The following is a 9715-nucleotide window of genomic DNA, read 5'->3' on the forward strand; positions in this document are numbered from 1 at the left end:
ATATAATTTGCAGTTTTCAGCCAGAATAAGACGTTTTTAATCTTTTTAATGTAAGTTTTCGTGTTCAAAACAAAGGATCGTCTAAAATAAGCAGCTTTTGTCTAGACTGAAACGTAATTCGAATTTCTGTGCCTGAATAAGGGGTTTTCAGTTTCTTTGATGTAAGGTTTCTTGTTTGTAACAATGAATTAACAAAAATAATTGGTTTTTATCCAAACTGTGGCATCAATCAGCTTTAAGACTATAACGCAAATCTTTTGTTTTGTGCTAAAATAAGACGTTTTTAGTCAGTTTGATATAAATTTTCTTGTTCAAAGCAAAATATTGTCGAAAATCAACCGTTTTTGTCTAAACTGATACAAAATTCGGTGGTTTGTGTCCGAATACAAAGTTTTCAGATGCTTTAATGTTAGGTTTGCTGCTTCTAACAAAGAATCAACGAAAATATTTTGTTTTAATACAAACTGCAGTATAATATGTCTTTATAGGACAAAACATAATGTTTGGCATCTGTTTAATAAAAATTTACTCGTTTGGAAGCATAGAATCATTCCAAATAAGCTATTCTCGTCGAAACTATAATGTAATTAGTATTTTGTGCTAGAATACAGCGTTTTTGTTAGATTTATTAACAATTTTGTCTATTTTAAGCAATGAAACGAATAGGATTAGCTGCCTTTATCTAAAGTGATACATAAATTGCTCTTTTATGCCAGATTAATACGTTTTTAGTCTGTTCGATGTAAGTTTTCTTGTTCAAAGCAAAAGATCGTCTAAAATGAGCCGTTTTTGTTTGAACTGATGAACAATTCAGACTGAGAGTCAACAAAAATAATTTATTTTAATCCAAACTGATACTTTTTGACCCTATAAGAGTCCGATAAAAGTCCGAGATACGCCGTTCTCGTCAAGTCTATAACGTAATTCGTTTTTTTGTGTCAGAATACGACGTTTTCTGTCTGTTTAATATAAGTTTTTAATAATAATAATAATAATAATAACAATAATAATAATAATAATAATAATAGTAATAATAATAATAATAATAATAAAAATAATAATACTAATAATAGTAATAATAATAATAATAATAATAATAATAATAATAATAATAATAATAATAAAAATAATAATAGTAATAAAAGTAAGCTTAGTTTTCTAAGCAAAAATGAAGCTTATTTTGTGTTATATGAGCGTTTTCTCATTTTTATGCAAGAAATCATCTGTGATCTGTGTTTTTAGGCAAGAAATTGTCTAAAATTAATAACTCATTTTAAAACTGGTATAAAAACATTTACTATACAAAAGTTAATAAAAATAATAATAATAATAATTATAATAATAGTAATAAAAGAAATAATAATAACAATAATAATAATAATAATAATAATAATAATAATAATAATAATAATAATAATAACAATAATGATAGTAATACTTATAATAATGAATTTCTTTCTAAATTAAAGCTTAGTTTTTCTAAGCAAAAATGATGCCTATTTTGTGTTATCTGAGCGTTTTCTCATTTCTATGCAAGAGATCATCTGTGATCTGTGTTTTTAGGTAAGAAATTGTCTAAAATTAATAACTCATTTTAAAACTGGTTTAAAAACATTTACTATACAAAAGTTATAATCGGTTTTTAATAATAATAATAATAATAATAATAATAATAATAATAATAATAATAATAATAATAATAATAATAATAATAATAATAATAATAATAATAAAAATAATAACAATAATAATAATAACAATAATAAAAATAATAATAATAGTAATAAAAGTAAGCTTAGTTTTCTAAGCAAAAATTAAGCTTATTTTGTGTGTTATATGAGTGTTTTCTCATTTCTATGCAAGAAATCATCTGTGATCTCTGTTTTTAGGCAATCTAAGCCATTTTATAGGTTTTAGGCAAAAATTGGCTAAAATTAATCACTCATTTTAAAACTGGTATAAAAACAATACTATACAAAAGTTATAATCGGTTTTTAATAATAATAATTATAATAATAATAATAATAATAATAATAATAATAATAATAATAATAATAATAATAATAATAATAATAATAATAATAATAATAATAATAATAATAATAATAATAATAATAATAATAATAATAACAATAATAATAATAATAATAATAATAATAATAATTAAAATAATAATAGTAATAAAAGTAAGCTTAGTTTTCTAAGCAAAAATGAAGCTTATTTTGTGTGTTATATGAGTGTTTTCTCATTTCTATGCAAGAAATCATCTGTGATCTGTGTTTTTAGGCAAGAAATTGTCTAAAATTAATAACTCATTTTAAAACTGGTATAAAAACATTTACTATACAAAAGTTAATAATAATAATAATACTTTTAATAAGGAAAAATGGAGCTTATTTTGTGTGTTACATGAGCGTTTTCTCATTTCTATGCAAAAGATCATGTGTGATGTGTGTTTTTAGGCAATCTAAGCCATTTTATAGTTTTTAATATTTAACAAAAATTTGCTTTAAAATAAAATGTTTGAAAAACTGAAATTAAACTAAATTAATTGTGTCTAACACTTTAGTAGAGGAAAAAGGAGGAGACATAAACGTCACTAAAGTCTTAGAGTTGTCTTTGGTCGTCATATTAATAACAATAACATTTATAATAACAATACTAGTAGTACTAAATTTGCTTAAATGCAAGCGCTTAATTAAGGTAACAGTTTTTTTGTTTTTTGCTTATATCTCGAAAACAGTTACTCCTATCAATTTTTACTTTTTCACCAAAATTAAAGGTGATATAATTTCCTACAAAATAGTTATTTGCATTTTTCATGTAGAACTAACCATAAGCGAGATATAAGTTTGAAAATAATTAATAATTAAAAAAAAGTGTTTTAACAGAAAATGTCTTGTGATTTATAATACACTTAATTTATTGGGTCCAATACTTTATTAGAAGAAAAAGGAGGTGACATAAAAGTCACAGAAGTTTTCAGAGTCGTTTTTAAATGCTGCATTTTTGTCTTCGTCTCAAACATTGAAAAGTGAATTACATTATTGTTCAGTAACAGTTACAGTTTTCTTATTTGTTTTTTGCTTATATCTCGAAAACAGTTACTTCTATCAAATTTTATCTTTTTACTAAAATTAAAGCTGATAAAATTTCCTACAAAATAGGTATTTGCATTTCTTTTGTAAGACCAACCATAAGCGAGTTATAGAGTTGGATATAAATAATCTTTAACAAAAATTTGCTTTAAAATAAAATGTTTGAAAAACTAAAATTAAACTAAATTAATTGTGTCTAACACTTTAGTAGAGGAAAAAGGAGAAGACATAAAGGTCACTAAAGTCTTCAGAGTCGTTTTTAGTCGTCATATTAATAACAATAACATTAATAATAATAATACTAATAGTACTAAATTTGCTTATATGCAAGCGCTTTATTAAGGTATCAGTTTATTGGTTTCTTACTTATATCTCGAAAACAGTTACTCCTATCAATTTTTATCTTTTCACTAAAATTAAAGCTGATAAAATTTCCTACAAAATAGTTATTTGCATTTTTCATGTACGACTAACCATAAGCGAGATATAAGTTTGAAAATAATTAATATTTAAAACAAAACTGCTTTAACAGAAAATGCCTTGTGATTTAAAATACACTTAATTTATTGGGTCCAATACTTTATTTGAAGAAGAAGGAGGTGACATAAAAGTCACTGAAGTCTTCAGAGTCGTTTTTAAATGCTACATTTTCGTCTTCGTCTCAAACATTGAAAACTGAATTACATTTTTGTTCAGTAACAGTTACAGTTTTCTTATTGGTTTTTTGCTTATATCTCGAAAACTGTTACACCTATCAAATTTTATCTTTCTTTCAAAATTAAAGCTGATAAAATTTCCAACAAAGTAATTATTTGCATTTTTCTTGTAGGACCAAGCATAAGCGAGTTATAGAGATGGATATAAATAATATCTAACAAAAATTTGCTTTAAAATAAAATGTTTGAAAAACTAAAATTAAACTAAATTAATTGTGCCTAACACTTTAGTGGAGGAAAAAGGAGAAGACATAAAAGTCACTAAATGTTTCAGAGTCGTCTTTAGTCGTCATATTAATAACAATATCATTAATAATAATAATACTAAAAGTACTAAATTTGCTTATATGCAAACGCTTAATTAAGGTAACAGTTTTTTGGTTTCTTGCTTATATCTCGAAAACAGTTACTCCTATCTATTTTTATCTTTTTTTCAAAATTAAAGCTGATAACATTTTCTACAAAATAGTTATTTGCATTTATTTGTAGGACCAACCATAAGCGAGTTATAGAGTTGGATATAAATAATCTTTAACAAAAATTTGCTTTAAAATAAAATGTTTGAAAAACCGATATTAAACTAAATTAATTGGGTCTAACACTTTAGTATAGGAAAAAAGAGAAGACATAAAAGTCACCAAAGTCTTCAGAGTTGTTTTTAGTACTAAATTTGCTTATATGCAAGCGCATAATTAAGGTAACAGTTTTTTGGTTTCTTGCTTATATCTCGAAAACAGTTACTCCTATCAATTTTTATCTTTTTACTAAAATTAAAGCTGATAAAATTTCCTACAAAATAGTTATTTGCATTTTTCATGTACGACTAACCATAAGCGAGATATAAGTTTGAAAATAATTAATATTTAAAACAAAAGTGCTTTAACAGAAAATGCCTTGTGATTTAAAATACACTTAATTTATTGGGTCCAATACTTTATTAGAAGAAAAAGGAGGTGACATAAAAGTCACTGAAGTCTTCAGAGTCGTTTTTAAATGCTGCATTTTCGTCTTCGTCTCAAACATTGAAAACTGAATTACATTTTTGTTGAGTAACAGTTACAGTTTTCTTATTGGTTTTTTGCTTATATCTCGAAAACAGTTACTCCTATCAATTTTTACCTTTTCACCAAAATTAAAGATGATAAAATTTCCTGCAAAAGAGTTATTTGCATTTTTCATGTAGAACAAACCATAAGCGAGATATAAGTTTGAAAATAATTAATAATTAAAAAAAATGTGTTTTAACAGAAAATGTCTTGTGATTTAAAATACACTTAATTTATTGGGTCCAATACTTACTTAGAAGAAAAAAGAAGTGCAAATAACTATTTTGTTGAAAATTTTATCAGCTTTAATTGTGAAAGAAAGATAAAATTTGATAGGAGTAACTGTTTTCGAGATATAAGCAAAAAACCAATAAGAAAACTGTAACTGTTACTGAACAAAAATGTAATTCAGTTTTCAATGTTTGAGACGAAGACAAAAATGCAGCATTTAAAAACGACTCTGAAGACTTCAGTGACTTTTATGTCACCTCCTTTTTCTTCTAATAAAATATTGGACCCAATAAATTAAGTGTATTATAAATCACAAGACATTTTCTGTTAAAACACTTTTTTTTAATTATTAATTTACTTTCAAACTTATATCTCGCTTATGGTTAGTTCTACATGAAAAATGCAAATAACTATTTTGTAGGAAAATTTATCTCCTTTAATTTTGGTGAAAAAGTAAAAATTGATAGGAGTAACTGTTTTCGAGATATAAGCAAAAAACAAAAAAACTGTTACCTTAATTAAGCGCTTGCATATAAGCAAATTTAGTACTACTAGTATTGTTATTACAAATGTTATTGTTATTAATATGAGGACTAAAGACAACTCTAAGACTTTAGTGACTTTTATGTCTCCTCCTTTTTCCTCTACTAAAGTTTTAGACACAATTAATTTAGTTTAATTCCAGTTTTTCAAACATTTTATTTTAAAGCAAATTTTTGTTAAATATTAAAAACTATAAAATGGCTTAGATTGCCTAAAAACACACATCACACATGATCTTTTGCATAGAAATGAGAAAACGCTCATGTAACACACAAAATAAGCTCCATTTTTCATTATTAAAATTATTATTATTATTATTAACTTTTGTATAGTAAATGTTTTTATACCAGTTTTAAAATGAGTTATTAATTTTGGACAATTTCTTGCCTAAAAACACAGATCACAGATGATTTCTTACATAGAAATGAGAAAACACTCATATAACACACAAAATAAGCTTCATTTTTGCTTAGAAAACTAAGCTTACTTTTATTACTATTATTATTATTTTAATTATTATTATTATTATTATTGTTATTATTATTATTATTAATATTATTATTATTATTATTATTATTATTATTGTTATTGATATTATTATTATTATTATTTTTTTTTTAAGGGTGGAAATCCTTTATGGACACCATACGCTTAGTTTCTATCGCGCTCTGGTAGTGTCAGACTCTGCTTTTACCTTAGCCCTACTGACTAAAACCACCCTCCTGTCTCGCACCTGAGACATCCCGGAATCCATCTAGTTCAGATATTCATCAGGATATCAGTGCTGGTCTCATTTTTGTTCTTCTGTTTTCTTCTATCTACTTTTCATTTCGTCCTGTCTGTTAAGGTCAGCCTTTTCCTTTCTACTCATTATATGTTTGATCATGTTGTAAATTGTATCCCAGTTTGTTTTGTTGTCAATCATCTTCTGCACAAAATTTCCAGGTTCTAGTGTGCATCCCAGTTGGTTGTAAGTGGTCCGTCTAATATTATTCCATTTTTCACATTCAAAAATAGTATGTTCAACAGTGTCGTTTCTACAGCAGAAAATGCATTCTTCCACGTTGTCTTTCGCAAATCTTTTTGCGTAGCTTCTAAAAATAGTAGTCCGTCTGCCGATGTTTGCAATTAAGCCAGATCCTCAAATTTGGAATTAACCTTTTTGTCCATTGTGCCTTATTCGTTTCACTCATCCACCTATTTTCCCATTGCTTTAGAGATCTTTCTCTAGCGGAGATTTCAGTTTGTTTTTTATCCTCTAGTCTATGTTGATACATATATGACCGTTCTTGTACCATAATATCTACAGATCTACAGGGAGAATGCCCGTGACAGTTTGTAACGCCAGCCCAGATACGGTTTTGAAGGCTGAGGCAACTCGCAATAGCATCTTTCTTTGTAGCTTGTGTATGGCTGTGTATTGCTTTTTGGTTCCTAGTGCTTTCTCCCAAACTGGCGCACCATACAATACAATGTTATGGACGGCACTGCACAATACTTTTCTTTTGCTATCTCTTGGACCTCCTATGTTTGGTAAGATTCTAGTTAAAGTAGATATGTTTTTTTCCGCTTTTAAAATAGCTGTCTCAACATGACTTCCAAAGGTAAGCCTCTCATCAATTATAATTCCAAGGTATTTTAACGTTTTGCTCGGTGTAATGTTGACTCCTTCAATCGTAAACATAATGCGTTCCCTCTTTTGCATACCTCTAAGTAAAACTGCCTCGGTTTTATTAGGAGCTAACTGCAACTTGTGAGACTTCATCCACTTGTTAATTCTTGCTAGACACTCATTTGTATTGTTTACAAAAGTCTTATCTTCGGATGCTCCAACAATTAGTGTAAGGTCGTCAGCAAACCCTATAGTTTTAGCATCACTAGTAAGTTCAATGCTTAAGATTTCATCATATAGAATATTCCACAGTGTTGGTCCAAGGACCAAACCCTGTGGAACTCCAGCCGTCACTTTTATCATACTTCCCGGTTTAATCATAATCTTTCTATTTTTTAGGTAGCTTGAGATGAAATTTATCAAGTATTTCGGTATTCTTTTTTCCTGCAGTTTTTCAATAATAATTTTATGACTAGCAGAGTTAAATGCGTTCTTCACATCAATTGTTATAAGTGTGCAATATTTTCTGTTAAAATCTCTTGCAATCGCTAGTGCCTTTTCTACTGCTTGAATTGTGGATTTTCCTTTTTGAAAACCGTACTGTCGTGGATGTAATCCACCTCTATTAACTAATTCACTTTGTAGTCTGTTTTTAATGAGAGTTACCAGCAGCTTGCTTAGAGAGTTTAGCATACAAAGTGGTCTATATGAACTTGCTATTTCTGTTGGTTTGCCAGGTTTTAAGATTAATACAATTTTAGCTATTTTCCATTCATCAGGAAAGTTTTGAACTTGAAGTAGGCCATTCATTATCGACAACAGCCAGTTTGGGGCACATGTTGCTACTATTTTAATTGCATCTGGTGGTATTTTGTCTACTCCTGGTGCCTTCCCGCATTTTATGCCAACCGCTGCAGTTCTTAGCTCCTCTAGTGTGAATGGTGTTGGTTTGTCATCTATTTGAAAGATCGCCCACTCTTCCTTTTCTGTTGGGAAAAGATCTGTTACTACCTGCTTTTTCTTTTCAATATCTAATTCGTATGGTCTTAAGGCATTTGCATTTTTTGCTACTATCTGAAAGGCTTTTCCCCATATATCGTTATCAAGCTCTTGAATCAAGTTCTTCCAGTGTCTGTTTTTAGAATCCCTAATTAGTTTGCTAAGTTCTTTCTTACATTTTTTATAATCGATTTTTAGTCTCTCTGTTTCTTCCCTGGTTATTGTCTTGTTTTTTGCGGCTCGTATCTGTTTTCTCCTGATCTTGTTACATTGCTCCCTTTTTACAGCAATGTCTCTATTCCACCAATAAGGCGTTTTCCATTCTAGGTTACGTAATTGTATACAATTTTTGTATGCTTGTTTTATTAGCCTGGTGCTTGCTCTATAGTCAGTATCATATCTGTCTCTTGTTAACAACTCTATAGCTGTTTTGTATGCGTCCCAGTCTGCTCGTTTGTTGCCCACATCCCTTATTATTTTTCCAGAATTTGTCCTAATTTCAAAGTAGATGTATTTATGCTCTGTCAGTGTCTCGATGTCCAAAATCTCCCAATTAGTTACATCTCCTGCGATTTTATTAGTAGCCATTGTTACGTCGATATATGATGCGCTTTTTCCCCGTACAAAGGTAGGTCTTAGTCCAGTATTCAGAACAACCATGTCGCGCGCCGAGATCCACTGCACCCAGTAGTCGCCCTTTTCATCTTTTTTAGGTGATCCCCATAGCGGAGATTTGCCGTTAAAATCTCCCAATACTATGGTTTCTCCATATTTAACTTCCTTCATTATGCTATCTACCTTTTTTTGGTAATCTTGTATTCCTATATTGGGTGATATATAGCATCCAATTATATTAAGTTTTTTTGTTTGGATCATTAAGTAACCGTCAAAAATAGTATGACTTACAATACCAACATTCTTTGTTAGGACTAACATTGCCACGTCTCTCCTTTTGTCTTTAATCCAGTTTGATTTTTCTATTCTTTTTTTATTTGGTTCGCTGATAACTAGCAAATCAGCTTTTAGCTGGTTTGCTGTGACACAGACTAGATCTTGAGCTGCATATGCTCGTCCAACGTTGGCTTGTAGTATTTTTAGAGTCATTTAGGGTATTTAACGCGTCGGGCATGCAGCACTTGCATGCCTTCGTCTATTTTCATTTGTTGCTTTAGCTTGGTCTTTTAATAGCTTACGATAGTATGGGCACTTGGCTTGTTCCGCTCTGTGGCCTTCTTGTTTACACTTAAGGCAGTAGCTTGTGTTTTGGCATTCTTTAGCTCGATGACTATCTTTGCCACATTTAAGGCATATATTTGTGTTATCGTTTCCAGTGCAGTCCTTGGTGTGATGTCCAAAGTCTAAGCATCTGTAGCACCGTAGGAGGTTTGTGCGTGCTCTTACTTTGCATGGCACCCATCCTATCTTGATAACTCCTTTATTCACCAGTGCATTTGCTCTGCCTTTTTTAAC

This window comes from Tribolium castaneum, chromosome 3 (genome assembly GCF_031307605.1).
Source record: "Tribolium castaneum strain GA2 chromosome 3, icTriCast1.1, whole genome shotgun sequence".
In the NCBI taxonomy this organism is placed as follows: Eukaryota; Metazoa; Arthropoda; class Insecta; order Coleoptera; family Tenebrionidae; genus Tribolium; species Tribolium castaneum.